Below are 14,690 nucleotides of genomic sequence, written 5' to 3'. Positions count from 1 at the left end.
AATAAGAGGGGCCACTACCCTGTCACAATTTTTTATATCCTCTGAGCTGGGAAAACAAAAAGTCTTATCATGCTTATTGACAATCTGACAACCAACTGAGATATGGTGAGTCAACCCAATACTTGGAAAAAGGAAGCATAAACTTCCTTTCCAGGTATTGATGGCAGGCAAGAAGTCTTACTTGGGATTTTTTTGTTGTTCCTTTTGAATGAACAGTAACAAATTTAATTTCTAAAGTAAACAATTCAAGAATGTCAGTATCAAAAGTGATTGCATCTATGGCAAGATCAAGACAAAAATTCAACTCTTGGTCATGTGAAGTTCGGTAGCAACTGTACCTTCTGCAAAGGCAAATCCCTCCAAGTGCCAGCACCTAACAGAAACACAGTGATGGGTTACAAATACTGCAATACTTATTGTAAAATAACTATAGATAAACGAGAGCAAGATAAGAGACAAAGAGAGGAGACAGAAAGTTGGTAAGTTTTTGAATCTTTCTCACTTTCTTATTTTAGTATTTTTCTCCAAGTTTCCCAATAATGCCTGGAGAAATAAAAATAAAACAAACAAATAACAACAACAACAAAAAACAGAAAGATCCCAGAAAAGTTACCTTTCTCTACTTTAGACGTCATGGTGAGCTACTGGCTCAGAAAACATACTAGACTTAAAAGGTTGGGAGGAAGGGAAAGAGGAAAGAGAACCAGAGTTGTGGGATGTTGAGGAGAGTGTGACAAAGGTAAGGCCAGAAACTAGGGACAGTCGTGGGGTTATCTGGGGTGAGCCCTCCACAGAGGTGGAGAAAAGACTGTGGGCTGTTTTGCTCAGTGTTATGTAATGTATTACGCATTTGACATTTTTCTAGAGAGCTTTACACTGATTACCAAAATAAATGAATGGAGGCTATATGTAATTTGAGAAGAAGGCAAAGAGAAAATAGCACAATAACATCAAAGAAGAGAGTGCCACAATATCTAAGTTGACGGAAATCAAGTTTCCTAACAAAATCATGTATAGATGTTAGAAGTATAGGATCAGATCCAGTAAAATTCTGATAGAAAAAAGCCAGAAAAAAAAAAAATATATATATATATATACAGCACATACAATTACACTTGGTAATGCATCCATGTTCCTCTGAAGAAGCTGAAACATGTGTTCATTACCTCATTTGGAGTAATTTTTTATGTGTAAGTTTTATTGTTCAACTTTCCTATTAAACTCCTACTAATGTTCCCAATTGCTTACAAACTAAATTCCAATTTCTTGGCATAGTATTCCAAGTCTCCTACAATCTGGCCCCAGTATCTCTCCCAACATTTTTTCACATTGTATCTACTCAAACCCTTATTGGTAGACTTCTTTTCCGATTCTTTATCTGTGTTTATCACATTCCCTCTTCTTGCAATATCCTTTCTGAATGGAATGGGTTTAAATCTGGGCTCCACTACTTCTTAGCTGGGATGGCTTAGACATTACTTCATGTCTCAAAACTTCCTTGGTAAGACAGACCTAATAATAATGTCTACACCATAGATATTCTGTAAGTATTTTTAAGTGAAAGTGAAAGTGTTAGTCGCTCAGTCATGTCCGACTCTTTGTGACCCCATGGACTGTAGTCCACCAGGCTCCTCTGCCCATAGAATTCTCCAGGCAAGAATACTGGAATGGGTTGCCATTTCCTTCTCCAGGGGATCTTCTTGACCCAAGGATAGAACCAGGTCTCCTACATCGCAGGCAGATTCTTTACCATCATAGAAACCAGGGAAGCCCGATGCATTGTTTTAAACAATGCATGTAAAAAACTTAGCACAAGGCACAGCATATAGCTGCTAGCAGTAATATTATTTTCTCTTCTACAAATTATATGCCTCTTTATTCAGCTTCATGGAATCTTTCCCAATCTTGGACTTACCTCCAACTGAAGTGATCCTTTTTATTCTCCAGATCCCCATAACACTTTGCATATAGCTTCTTATGCCCTTTCTCCACTCGAACTTATCTTATAAGGAGTTGGGGCATGTTGGTTTTCCCTGCTAGAATTGTCAACTTAATCTTTGTTCAGGCTACATTATATTAATCACAGTGCTTCCACTGCACAACATATGTTGAACCTGACATAATGCTAGCCATGGCAGGGCAGAGGGGAGTTAATTGGTTGGGAGGAAAGCTCCTAAACTTCTTGGCTTTTCCATACTAGACAGGCTTCATCAACTAAGTGCAAACATCCAGAGAAGGATATAGGAATGAGCAACACCAGGTTTCCATCTTTCACAAACTCAGGTCCATTGAGTCAGTGATGCCATCCAGCCATCTCATCTTCTGTCACCCCTCTCTCCTCCTGCCCTCAATCTTTCCCAGCATCAGGGTCTTTTCCAATGAGTTGACTCTTTGCATCAGGTGGCCAAAGTATTGGGCAAGACTAACTTTTATCAATGGTCTGGACATCTGGAAAAGAGTCCCCTCATTTTCCAAAGGAGAGAGAATTGCTTCTTGGACACAAGAGTTTGATAACCCAAGTAATTAGAAGTTGTTGAAATTCCAGAGTGTTTGAAGACAAAGGTAATTTATGTGCTAACAGAGGGAAGGCAAAGCTGCTGAACATGTGCTAATTGGCTCAAAGAAGGGGAAACACAGGAAACTCTGCATATTTAAAATGTGTTCTTTCTACTGGGTCCCCTACTAACTGGATAAAAGCAGGAAGTTTCAGGGACTGAAGAGCAGTGCGCATAGGAGGCCTCAGTTTCTGAGGAGAGCAGTATTTTCCTCCCCATTTTAGTATTGCTGAAGGTAATGCAGCTCCCACCAACAACAGGCTTTGGAGGATTTCTTTTTGGTTTGCTTGTTTTCATGTTTTTAATATCCAAAGGGTTTGGGGTTTTTCGAGTGGAACTCCTATTGTAATTTATTAGAGTCATTCCAGATTCCCAGCGTCTGCCGCAGCCAAGAATCTTGTGGTTTTTCTCTCAGTTGTCCCATCACGCACTTCCAGGGACCAATATGATAAAAGACAAAAAAGCATAAAGGAAAATCTTTTACCTGTAGTTTAAAAAAAAAATCAATTACATAAGGACAGAATGAGAAATACATGGCTTGACTACACTTTCTAGGGAAAAATTAAAGGCCTGGGGCTTCAGACCACAAGTTCAATAAAAGCCATGAATGTAATGCTACTGTTTTAAAAGCTAATGTGAACTTAGGCTGCAATGACAGAAACACCATTTCTAAAGCAAGAGAAATTATAGTTTCAGGGTTCTCTGCACTTCTCAAGCTACATCTGGCTTATTGTGTTCTCAGGATGGAGACGACTATCCAGAAGAGAAAAGCCAGCAGGGTGAGACATCTGGAAACAAAGTCAAATGACTTATTGGCTAAAAAAACTAGAGATTTTTGCCCTGAGCAGACGGGAGATGTGAAGAGACAGACCAGCTTTCCTCATATAATTAGAGAAGTTGCAGTGGTGGGGAGGGGGAATCGACATTATTTTATTTTATCTAATATAAATGGCTTTGTTCAGAATAAGGGAGAATGGAGCAATGTTAAAGAGATGATGATTGAGACATATTATCAGAAAGAATGGTTTGAAGATTATAAATGCCTAATAATGGTCTGGCTAACTCAAAGTACTGAGCTTCCTATTACCGGAGGTGCTCAATACAAGTTGAGTGATAGCATGACAGGATCACAATATGGCAAGAAGTTTTCTCCAGTGGGGAAGAGCTCGGACTCAGAATCTATCAAGAATCTGAGAATGAGACAGAGATTTAAAAGTGCTGAATGTGCTGAGGTGAAGGAGGAGAGGGGTACCATCACTCTCCTTGCAATTTACATTTAGTGCACATCACATATTAAAGGTGGTCTGAGAGCAATACAGAGAAAATTACTCTTTGATCTACCAAGTATTGCTTAATAATTATTGACTTCCTCTGCGCAAATTTTCTGTAAACCTTTTTCTAAATATATTAGTCCCATTAACTTGTCATGAACCTGATATTACCATAAAATTATCACTTTTAGAATTCATGTTAGTACCCCAAATTTTATTATCCAGTATACTTTTTCTGTTGGAGGAATGCTTAAATGACATCTGAAATCACACTATATCAAGGTCATTGCATTATTTGCATAAATAACTGACTTCATCCCCATGGCTGAGTTGATCAGTACAATTGGATCAACGACTTTGGGCAAACAGTCTGACTGAATTTCTTAAAAAATCAAATCATCAAATATTTATTTACCTCTTCCAAGAAACTACAGGGAGACCAAGCTACTAATGATATGACTGGATAAATACTACAACATAAGAGCATGAAAAAAAAAATTTAAACTGAAAGTATTAATACTAGCATTTTGTTTCTGTTGTTGTTTAGTTGCCAAGTCGTATCCTGCTCTTCACAACTGCATGGACTGCAGCAAATTACTACCTGTATATCTAGGAATTCATAGGCTATAACCACCTTTAGAATAGGATAGTTATATTAGACTTTAAAAAGGAAATGAAGTTTGTGATGGGATTTGAAAAATAGATGACATTTCACTGGTCAGAAGGAATGGCATTCCAGGTGCAATGGTGTGAGAAGGAAAAAGGGGGACAATGGTGAGAAACATCAAGGGATACTTAAGAAAACAAAAGTCATTTGGTTGAAGGCAAAGAACAGTGGGAGGCATTATAAAGGGATGGTTAAGAACACAGATTTAGGTTAACCCCTGAATATAAATTCTATCTCTACAGCCATGTAACTTTGTGTGTGCTATTCATATCTACCTGTCTCTTTCCTTGCATGAAGAAAGAAACAATAGCTACTTCCTGGTTGTTGCAAGGATTAAATTAGATTATTTAGCTAAAGCATTTAGCACAGTACCTGGCAGACTGAAGAGTCTCAAAAGTTTTCTGTTAAGTATTAGTGTCACATTCTGAATTTTTAATCCCCAAAATTCACAGTTGAAATCCTAACTTCGAAAAGTGATCGTATCAAGATGTAGAGCCGTTGGGGGTGGTGAGGTTATGAATAGGATTAGTGCCCTTCTGAAAAAGTCCAGTCGAGCCCCGCTTCCCCTTCTGCCATGCAAGGTTACAGCAAAAAGAGGGCCATCTAAAGAAGCAGGTGCTCAACAGAAATTGAATCTGCCGGTGCCATGACTTTGAAATTCCCAATTCCAGAAGTAAACATTTGTGATTCATAAACCACTGGTTTATGGTAATTTTATTGTAGCAGCCCAAACAGATTAAGACAATTCATGTTAATGTTACTCAAGAACGTAGAGTATGAAATAAAGTCTGAAGATGGACCTAGCCAAAGGGTTTGAGGTTCAAACTATTACTAAAGGGCATTAAGCAAGAGAGGGGAAGCAGCATGGTGATATTTTAGAAAGATGAATTAGAGAGCTTTCCATGGATTTGATTGGTAGGATGGACTGGAGTGGGGATGAGAAATGCAGTAAAGGCAAAGCAAGTGGATAAGAAGATAATGACAAAGTCCATATTTGATGCTGTAAGTGCCTGAAGAGCAGTGGGTGTGTGGAGTTAAAAAAGCAAAGCAAAAATACAATCAAAAGGTATATAGGGACTTTCCAGACATAGAAAGAATCAGACCTCTGAATCAAAGCTGACGGCCTGATTTATAGCTTGAATATTGAGAACGTTGGCGCTAGCAGTAGAAACCATGAAGTTGGGATGAGAATAAAACTGGGAAGTAAAACAAAGATTTTAGTTTTATATCTGTAAAGTTAGAGATGCTAGCGGTGCTCAGTTGCTCAGTCGTGTCCTACTTCGTGTGACCCTGTGGACATTAGCTCGCCAGGCTCCTCTGTCCATGGGATTCTCCAGGCAAGAATACTGGAGTGGGTTGCCATGCCCTCCTCTAGGGAATCTTCCTGACCCAAGGATAGAACCCAAGTCTCCTGGGGCTCCTGAACTGACAGGAAGATTCTTGACCACTAGCACCACCTGGGAAGCCCCTATAAAGTTAGAAGAGACATCAAAACGCACTTATAGAAATGATCTTTAAGAACCCATAGATTTTTTTTTTTTTTTTTGCCCATATTTGCCTTAGAATTCAGTAAAACTGGAAAACCTGTGGATCACACTGACTCTTTTTTATACAATAACATGCATCATTGTTTTGACCAAATAGAAAGTCTGGGACACGTGGAAGAAGCATGCTGCAGATTAAAAACGAAACCATCTCAGTGACTGCTGCACAGACCTGAGTGTTTCTCTGCAAGGTTACTGACCGTGAGATGTGAAAAACTGCATGGAAAAGCCCACTCCATCTAGCTGGTGAATAAAAGAAATTCACAAACATTTCTGTGGGATAATTGATACAGATCACATCGAAAAGAGTCCTTTAAATTGTCCAGTTTAAAGAGAAAGAAGTGATGGAAAGTTTTCTCTGTTCTGGAAGATTTTCAAAAAAGGGTTTTAAAAGAAAGGCTCCAGTGTATATGCTTCTAATTACAATATTGTGAACAAATGTTTTATAAATAAAAGCAGAAGTTTTTGAAAATGTCCCAAACACTGAGAATGTATATAGTGCATGGCAAATGTGGAAATTTTTTTCTAAATAAAGAATAATTTAACAGGGACATTAATATCTAAGAATAAGTTATTCTGTTAAAATAATTACTTTGAGAATGTACAATGCAGTGTTATTTATGAATATTATTATCCATCTATTGTTGAAGTTAAGAGATTTATATGCTTTCCCTGATGGATCAAATTTTAACATCTACAAATTAGGAAAAAAACATACAAAATCTTCCTTGAAAATATGCTATATAAGAGAGATTATATTCTCATATTTTTTAGTTTTATGCTTAACTTGATTGATAACATACGAAAGGGTTGCAAAAAAAAAATGATGTTTTTAAATGGTGTTTCCCAACCTCTCCTTTAAGCAGGCAGATGAACTGTGGAATTTTAAATGAAAATTTCATTAGTGATGTAGTAAAATACATGAAAAATTACTTATATAGGCAAAATTGAAGTTACTACTATTTCAACAACTATTATTTTTTAAAACGTGAAGTTTGGTCTCTGTCGACAGATGGGAAATGATGAATACATTCAGAGGAAAAGTACAGGAGAGGCAATAATTTATATTACCTGAGTGGTAAAACACTGCTGGATGTCAATCATCCCATAAAGGCAATCTCAATCACTCTTTTTCTCTTGCTTTTGCTTCTTGGATAGCACAATGATAAATGTAAAGTTCATGGTGACAATGTTAGGAGCCTAGTATTACCCTCATGTTTCATCAACTTTCCGAAGATGGCAGAAAATAAAAGGAAATGTAAACAAAAGAAGGCAAAACACGTTTTTAAAAATGAAACAAGCTTTGTTTTGCTTGTACAATGTTTAAGGCAAAGGATGACTTTTCAAGCACATTTGCCAGGATGGTAGTACCGTTTGGAAGGCTGTTTTTTAATTAAAACCCACCAAAGTAAACAAATCAATAAATTCAAAGCTAGGCGTGGGTAATCTCACAGTACAATGACCTTAAGGGTCATTAATGTTTTCTCAGTGATAGAGCACAATGTGACTTCAGCGGCTTTCAGGCCAGAAACTTTCAAATGAAGGTGGATTAGATGAGTTATTCAAATCTGATGAATCAATTTTTAAATTCTCAATAAGTCTCAGTATAAATTCAAGTGTGCGAAGCTTCTCCCCTTCCGTACAACTCTTCTCCTAGCTAACTGGAGAAGTTGATGTTGAAAAATTGCAATGCAGGGTTTGTTCAGGATTTCATGTGTCAGGCACAAAAGGAATTCCTCTCCAAGACTGCCAGTGTTCTCATATGCAAGCTCTCACACACCTGGTAAGCGACACAGAAAGTTAGATGGAAAAAGGAGCTTCTCATGGCAACTAACCCATTCTCCTTTGATCAGCAAACAGCTCCACTGTCAAAGGAGCTTGGGGTGATGCCTCAAGAAAATCAGAAGGTCTTGCTGGGCAAAAGAGGAAGTAAAGGAGGATAGAAAACCTCTAAGAAACACAGGAAATCCAGCTCTTTCTTTGGAAAAGTGAAAAGGGCTTCTTTTTTTTTTTTTTTTTTTTTTTTGTAGTGTTTTTTGCCATACATTGACATGAATCAGCCATGGATTTACATGTGTTCCCCATCCCGATCCCCCCTCCCGCCTCCCTCTCCATCCCATCCCTCTGGGTCTTCCCAGTGCACCAGCCCTGAGCACTTGTCTCATGCATCCAAACTGGGCTGGTGATCTGTTTCACCCTTGATAGTACACTTGTTTCAATGCTGTTCTCTCTGAATTTGGAAAAGGGCTTCTTTCTTCATGTCTGGGTTCACAGGTTTTTCAGTGTCCTGGTGTTGATGCTGGATCATTGGAGATTTTTTAAATCTGCAAATTTCGTGAACAGTTTTTATGCAATTCATAATCCACATATTCAGGATATTCCTTGCTGCAATATCACTATTAATGTAGGATGAGGGGCTCATCAATACATAGAAAACTCTGGAAGATTACTTACCAATTGGGTGGCAAAATAGCACATTTTTAACTAGTTAGCAGAATACCTGTCCCATGTACAAAGTCAGAGGTGTCACCAGGAAGGTCATTCAGAACATTCAGCAATCAATCTGTCCTTGTGACACTATTTCTTTTATTATGATGATCTCTATACATACATGCTTCATCTCCCTGGTAGGCAATATGCTATATAAGAGAAAATGTCCAGGGTTACAGTCAGACATATTTGAGTTCACATCACCACTTTGCCACTTCGTAGTTGTGTGTCTTTGTTAAGTTTTTAACATTTTAATAAGACCGTTTCTTTAAATTGAACGAAAATGCCCACCTTGAAGGGGGTTTGTGAAGATTAAAGATAAGAGAGATCAACAACTAAATTCATATCCAGGTCACAAGATTCCTACCAGAGTTAAAATGCAATCTGACTTCTAAGTAAACTATAGGTAATCCTTTAAGTAAGCTTTCTGAGGCATATTTAAGCACCCCCTTTCAGTTCAGTTCAGTTCAGTCGCTCAGTCGTGTCCAGCTCTTTGCGACCCCATGAATCACAGCGCACCAGGCCTCCCTGTCCATCACCAACTCCCGGAGTTTACTCAAACTCATGTCCATCGAGTCGGTGACGCCATCCAGCCATCTTATCCTCTGTTGTCCCCTTCTCCTCCTGCCCCCAATCCCTCCCAGCATCAGGGTCTTTTCCAATGAGTCAACTCTTCACATGAGGTGGCCAAAGTATTGGAGTTTCAGCTTCAGCATCAGTCCTTCCAATGAACACCCAGGACTGATCTCCTTTAGGATGAACCAAACACCTAACATAGCAGCAGCAGGTCCATATCAACTCAGTATAATGCCATGTGCCAGCATCAAAGTCGGGTAAGAAATGGGCATCCAAGCAATAGCAGAAACAATTAGCAACTCTGAATAACCAGGACAAACTACTCTTTTCTTGGTCCTACAAAGGCAGTTCCATAAACTGGGACTCCCCTTCTCCTCTATGGTCTAGATTAGCACAGTCCAGTAAAACTTTTCAAGATGATGGAAAGGTCCAATATGGCAGCCACACCCACACATGTCTATTGAGCTCTTACAATGTGGCTTGTGTGTCTGAGGAACTGAAATTCTAGTTTATTTCACTTTAAGAATAAATTTAGAGTCACATATAGCTAGAAGCCATTGAATTAGACAGTGCAGGTATAGATGTCAGGAACAACTGTAACCATGTTAGACACAGGATAAATACTATGGTGACCAGGCAAACTTGAGTAGCTCAATATCCTGGGGTGATTATTTTTAAGTTGAAGTTGTCATTGGTGACCTCTGCTCCAACTCTTAGGGGAGATTACTGCCTCTGCTGTTATATCTAATTCTAATTTGTGGCTCAGTTCCCGCCTACTTAAGCCAAGAATTGACGTGCCTAGGTTTCTTAGGACAGTGTGTCTACAAAACTGGGCAGAGCTCTCTCCCCACCGGTCTTAAACTTTCTTAGCAGGCTATCAAAAAAGCATTCTTCTTTCACTTTTTCTACATTATTATAATAATGCATATTAATACATATATAAATATATGCATGTGTGTGGGTGTGTGCTCAGTCGCTCAGTCGCCTCTAACACTTTGTGACTCCAGGGACTACAGTCCTTCAGGCTTCTCTGTCATGAGATTTCCCACGCAAGAATACTGGAGTGGGTTGCCATTTCCTACTCCCCAGGATCTTCCTAACCCAAGAATCGAACCCACAACTCCTAAGGCTCCTGCATTAGCAGGTGTATTCTTTACCACTGAGCCATCTGAGAAGCCCAAATATATGTGTAATAATATATTATTACACTAATAAATGCTATACTATATATTGCTACACTGCTGCTGCTAAGTCGCTTCAGTCATGCCCGACTCTGTGCGACCGCATAGACGGCAGCCCACCAGGCTCCCCCGTCCCTGGGATTCTCCAGGCAAGAACACTGGAGTGGGTTGCCACTTCCTTCTCCAATGCATGAAAGTGAAAAGTGAAAGTGAAGTCGCTCAGTCGTGTCCGACTCTTAGTGACCCCATGGACTGCAGCCTACCAGGCTTCTCCGTCCATGGGATTTTCCAGGCAAGAACACTGGAGTGGGGTGCCATTGCCTTCTCCGATTGCTACACTACTCTAATATTATTACAATGCTCATGATTAAATTTGTTGTTTCTTACAACCCCCTCTCTCACAAAAGTTGGAGCTTTCCAGATCTTGAGTGACACGACATAGTCACATTCCAAAGTCTTTTTCTTTCCCCTCCTTAATCAACAGGAAACCCAGGTAACCACACCAGAAATGGCAGGTGCTGCTTACAGACTGTGACACTCTGTCCCACTGGGTTTTCACATAGCCTCTGAATCCTCCTAATTACAACCCATTGATTATTTTTGATATGTGACACAAAACTCATTAACTTTAAGTGACATATTTTCTTTTTTATCCCAGAATGAGTTCCTTGCCATATAAGGTTATAAATTCCAAGGCTTTTAAGATGACCTTTGTCCTCATTGTTCAAGAACCTAAGTTCTGGGAAATATGGTAAGTATGACAGAGCTTCTTCCAGGAGGCCCTTTGGGTGTGCATGAATACACAACTTTTGGCAGCCTTCTCTGGCATGGCAGAGCTTCACACACAGATTAGTTAGGACATCCTCTTAGCCTTGACCTGACTAGCCAAGAAACCCTAAATATTAAAAATCCTGCCAAACACAGGTTGAAAAAGTCCCTTGGTGACCCTTGGACTAGATATTTCTTGTTGGCTCTTAAGGAGTGAGAATTTTTTTCCTGCTCCATTCACTGGCCATTTTATAAATGAATTTCAGATGCTACTTGTAGTTCAGGAGCAAGTTCAGAAACTTTCTGACCACCTAGTTTAAGAACTAGATTTGATCAATGAATTTCTAGGCGTATATGCCAATCTTTCGCATTTTAATCAGAGATATGGGCTCCCCAGGTGGCTCAGTGGTAAAGAAATGCCCGTGATGCAGGAGATGCAGGTCAATCCCTGGGTCAGGAAGATGCCCTGGAGAAGAAAATGGCAACCCACTCTAATATTCTTGCCTCAGAAAACCCATAGAGAGATGATCCTGGCAGGCTTCAGTCCATGGGGTCACAAAAGAGTTGGACACAACTCAGTGACTAAACAACAACAAAAGGGATATCACAAAGCACCCATGACTTCTCTAAACACTGCAGGCTGGTGCTTCACTATTCTAGAAGGAAGGTGAGAGAGATGGAGGAGGAAGAACATGGAAAAAGGGAAGGACAATAATGGGATGGATATTGCTGAATGCTTCTTTCCTGTCTTTGTGCAGTGTTCGAATATTGCTCCCCAATCATTCACTCACAGCTTTAGTCATTCATTTCTGTTGCTCTTTTATCATTGGCCCTTGTTAGTTCTGAATGTTGCGCAATTTTTGAAAGCTCTGATGGCCATGTCCTCAAGCTTCCTCCCCGGTTCCTGGAATTTATGCCGTAGGACCTCGGCCCTATTTCTGGCTGTGGTTTTGATTCCGGCTCAGATTCTGACTGCAGAGACATCCCCCTTCTTGGCGAATACCTTTTTCTCCTTGTGGTGGTGTTTCCAGTCCAGCTTGAGGAGTCATAAAGTGCCATTAAATCAGTCATCCCTCTTCGTCCATCCTCGGTAGTCATCACACAGTATTGCTATTGTCCTGGGGCTGGAGGCGGAGGCTGAGGCTGAATCGGAAAGTTGGTTTTAGTATCCCAGCCGGGCCAGGGAAAATAAATCCCTGAGTGAGAATATGGCTGGGCGTCAAGCAGCTGGAGAATCGGTCCGTGAGCAGGGTCCAGGGCCAGATTATTTGGGTGAGTGTGCATGGCTACCAGACATCAGTTTCATTTGACTAATATGTTCTTTTCCATCCAAGTGAATGGATTACCACAGTGTCAAATAAACAACGTGTTGCTACATTTGGCCCAACAAAAAAAAAATACTGGGTATCAATAAGCAAGTGGAAGGCCACATGAAAGCCCAACTGTGTTTGAGAAAAACAGGAAGGAGCCCTCAGGTATCTTGAAAAGCCGTCATACTTCTTGTCAAAATGTTCTAGGGGCCAAATGTGTGGAGTCCCCACTGCTGTGACAACACTCTGGTGTCTGAAGCTCATCCAAAGTGGCCACAGACCCAAATTAAACCGGAGGTGTTTGTGGAGGCAGCCGCAAAGTGGGACAATGGCTCATTACTCAATTCAGAATACATTCAGGCAAGGCTCATTGAGTGCCGCCTGGTCTCCAGGCACGGAGATGGCATCTCAGGGTGGCGGGGAGGGTAAAAAAGGTTGAGAAGAAATAAAAAGTGAACAAGGCACAAACTCTTGGCTTACATTCTGGTGGAAGATGCAAACACACACAGAAGATTCTTGTAGCCTGTAGCAAAGTGTTATAATGGAAATGTGGGCAAACTGCTAAGGAAGCAAGAGGTAAGAACAGGTCAGTTTAGAGGACTTTCCTGGTGGTCCAGTGGTTGAGACTCTGACTGCCAATGCAGAGGACATGGGTTCAGTCCCTGGTCCAGGAAGATTCCACATGCCATGGACAGCTAAGCCTGTGCACAACTACTGAGCCTGTGCTCTAGAGCCCATGTGCCACAAGGACTAAAGTCCACACGCTAGAGCCCGTGCCCCGCAACCAGAGAAGCCACCGCAATGAGCCCACATGCTGCAACCAAGAGTAGCCCCACTCGCCCCAACTAGAGAAAGCCCACTCACAGCAGTGAAGACCCAGTGCAAGCAAAAATAAAATAAATTAATTTTTTTTTTTTTTTAAAGAATAGGTCCATCTACTAGAAAACAGCACAGGGGATGTCTTCATGAAGTCATGATATTTGGGCTCTGGCTTAAAATACTCTGTTTGAAGGCAGTATTATTTTCACAATGACTAAAATGTATATTACAAACCATAAGAAATCCCACCCCCCAAGCCCTTCTCAGTCTGTAACACGTATCAGCATGGATGGCATTATGTAACTTTGCTAGAGGAATAACAATTTTTTAAAAAGACAGGAATAATAAACACCGTTCTAAGCATTTTACACATACTGGTTAATTCAATTCTTAAGCAATTTCTATGCTGTAGGTATTCTCCTTACTTTAAAATCATGGAAATAAGGCACAGAGAAGTTAAATAAATCATCCAAGATCACACTATAATGTCAAACATGGTGCTAAGTGCTTTAGACTAGTCCTCACGTCAACCTTTGCTCTGAGTTACATATAATTATTTTGGGGGTGGGGGTGGGGGGTTTGAGAGGGTTAAAGACCTGGAGCTGAGAGTGGCCTAGTCTCCTCTCAGAAAGATGTTTCTGATAGACAGCCAAGTATGGTTGTCGACTCAGTGCAATGGAAATACATGTGTGGTGTGTTTAGAGAAAGGTTTCCCTATTGGCTCAGACGTTGGTTCAGTCCCCGGGTTGGGAAGATCCCCTGGAGGAAGGTATGGTAACCCACTCCAGTATTCTTGCCTGGAGAATCCCATGGACACAGGAGACAATCCACGGGATCCCATAGAGTTGGACATGATGAGCGACTAACACCATCACCGTCACTGTGTTTAGAGAAAGCAAATGGAAGCATCATACATATCGAGGGGCTTGAAGTTTAATCTCTAGAAATGGGGAGATGTTCATGAGAATAACATTATTAGAGTTTTCTATCTATATACATGCTCTGGTGGCACTTTGAATGGAATGGAGGGGAGAAGGGTACAAGGAAAGACTGCTTGATGGCTACTGAAATGATCTCAATCAGGGTGGTGGCCACTGACTAAGGGAGATGCATTTAAAAGATATTCTGGAGGAGGATCAAGAGGATCTGATCCCTGATCTAGTAGGAGAAACATGGTCTGGTGGGAGAAACAAAAGCCAACTCCAAGATTTCTCACTTTTCCCATTCTGCTGGAATATGTTGGGGCCACTAACCAAGATAGAAAAAGCAGAAGAACTGGTGAAAGTGAAAGTCACCCAGTCATGTGTGACTCTTTGTGACCCCATTTGGAATTCTCCAGGCCAGAGTACTGGAGTGGGTAGCCTTTCCCTTCTCCAGGGGATCTTCCCAACCAGGAATAGAACTGTGGTCTCTTGCATTGCAGGCAGATTCTTTACCAACTGAGCTATCAGGGAAGCCCAAGAATTGGTAGGTTTGGTGGGAAAAAAAATTGTTTCATTTTGGTCTGAG

The sequence above is a fragment of the Cervus elaphus genome, chromosome 21 (genome assembly GCF_910594005.1).
Source record: "Cervus elaphus chromosome 21, mCerEla1.1, whole genome shotgun sequence".
NCBI lineage: Eukaryota > Metazoa > Chordata > Mammalia > Artiodactyla > Cervidae > Cervus > Cervus elaphus.
Note: the sequence above shows the minus strand (reverse complement) of the source record.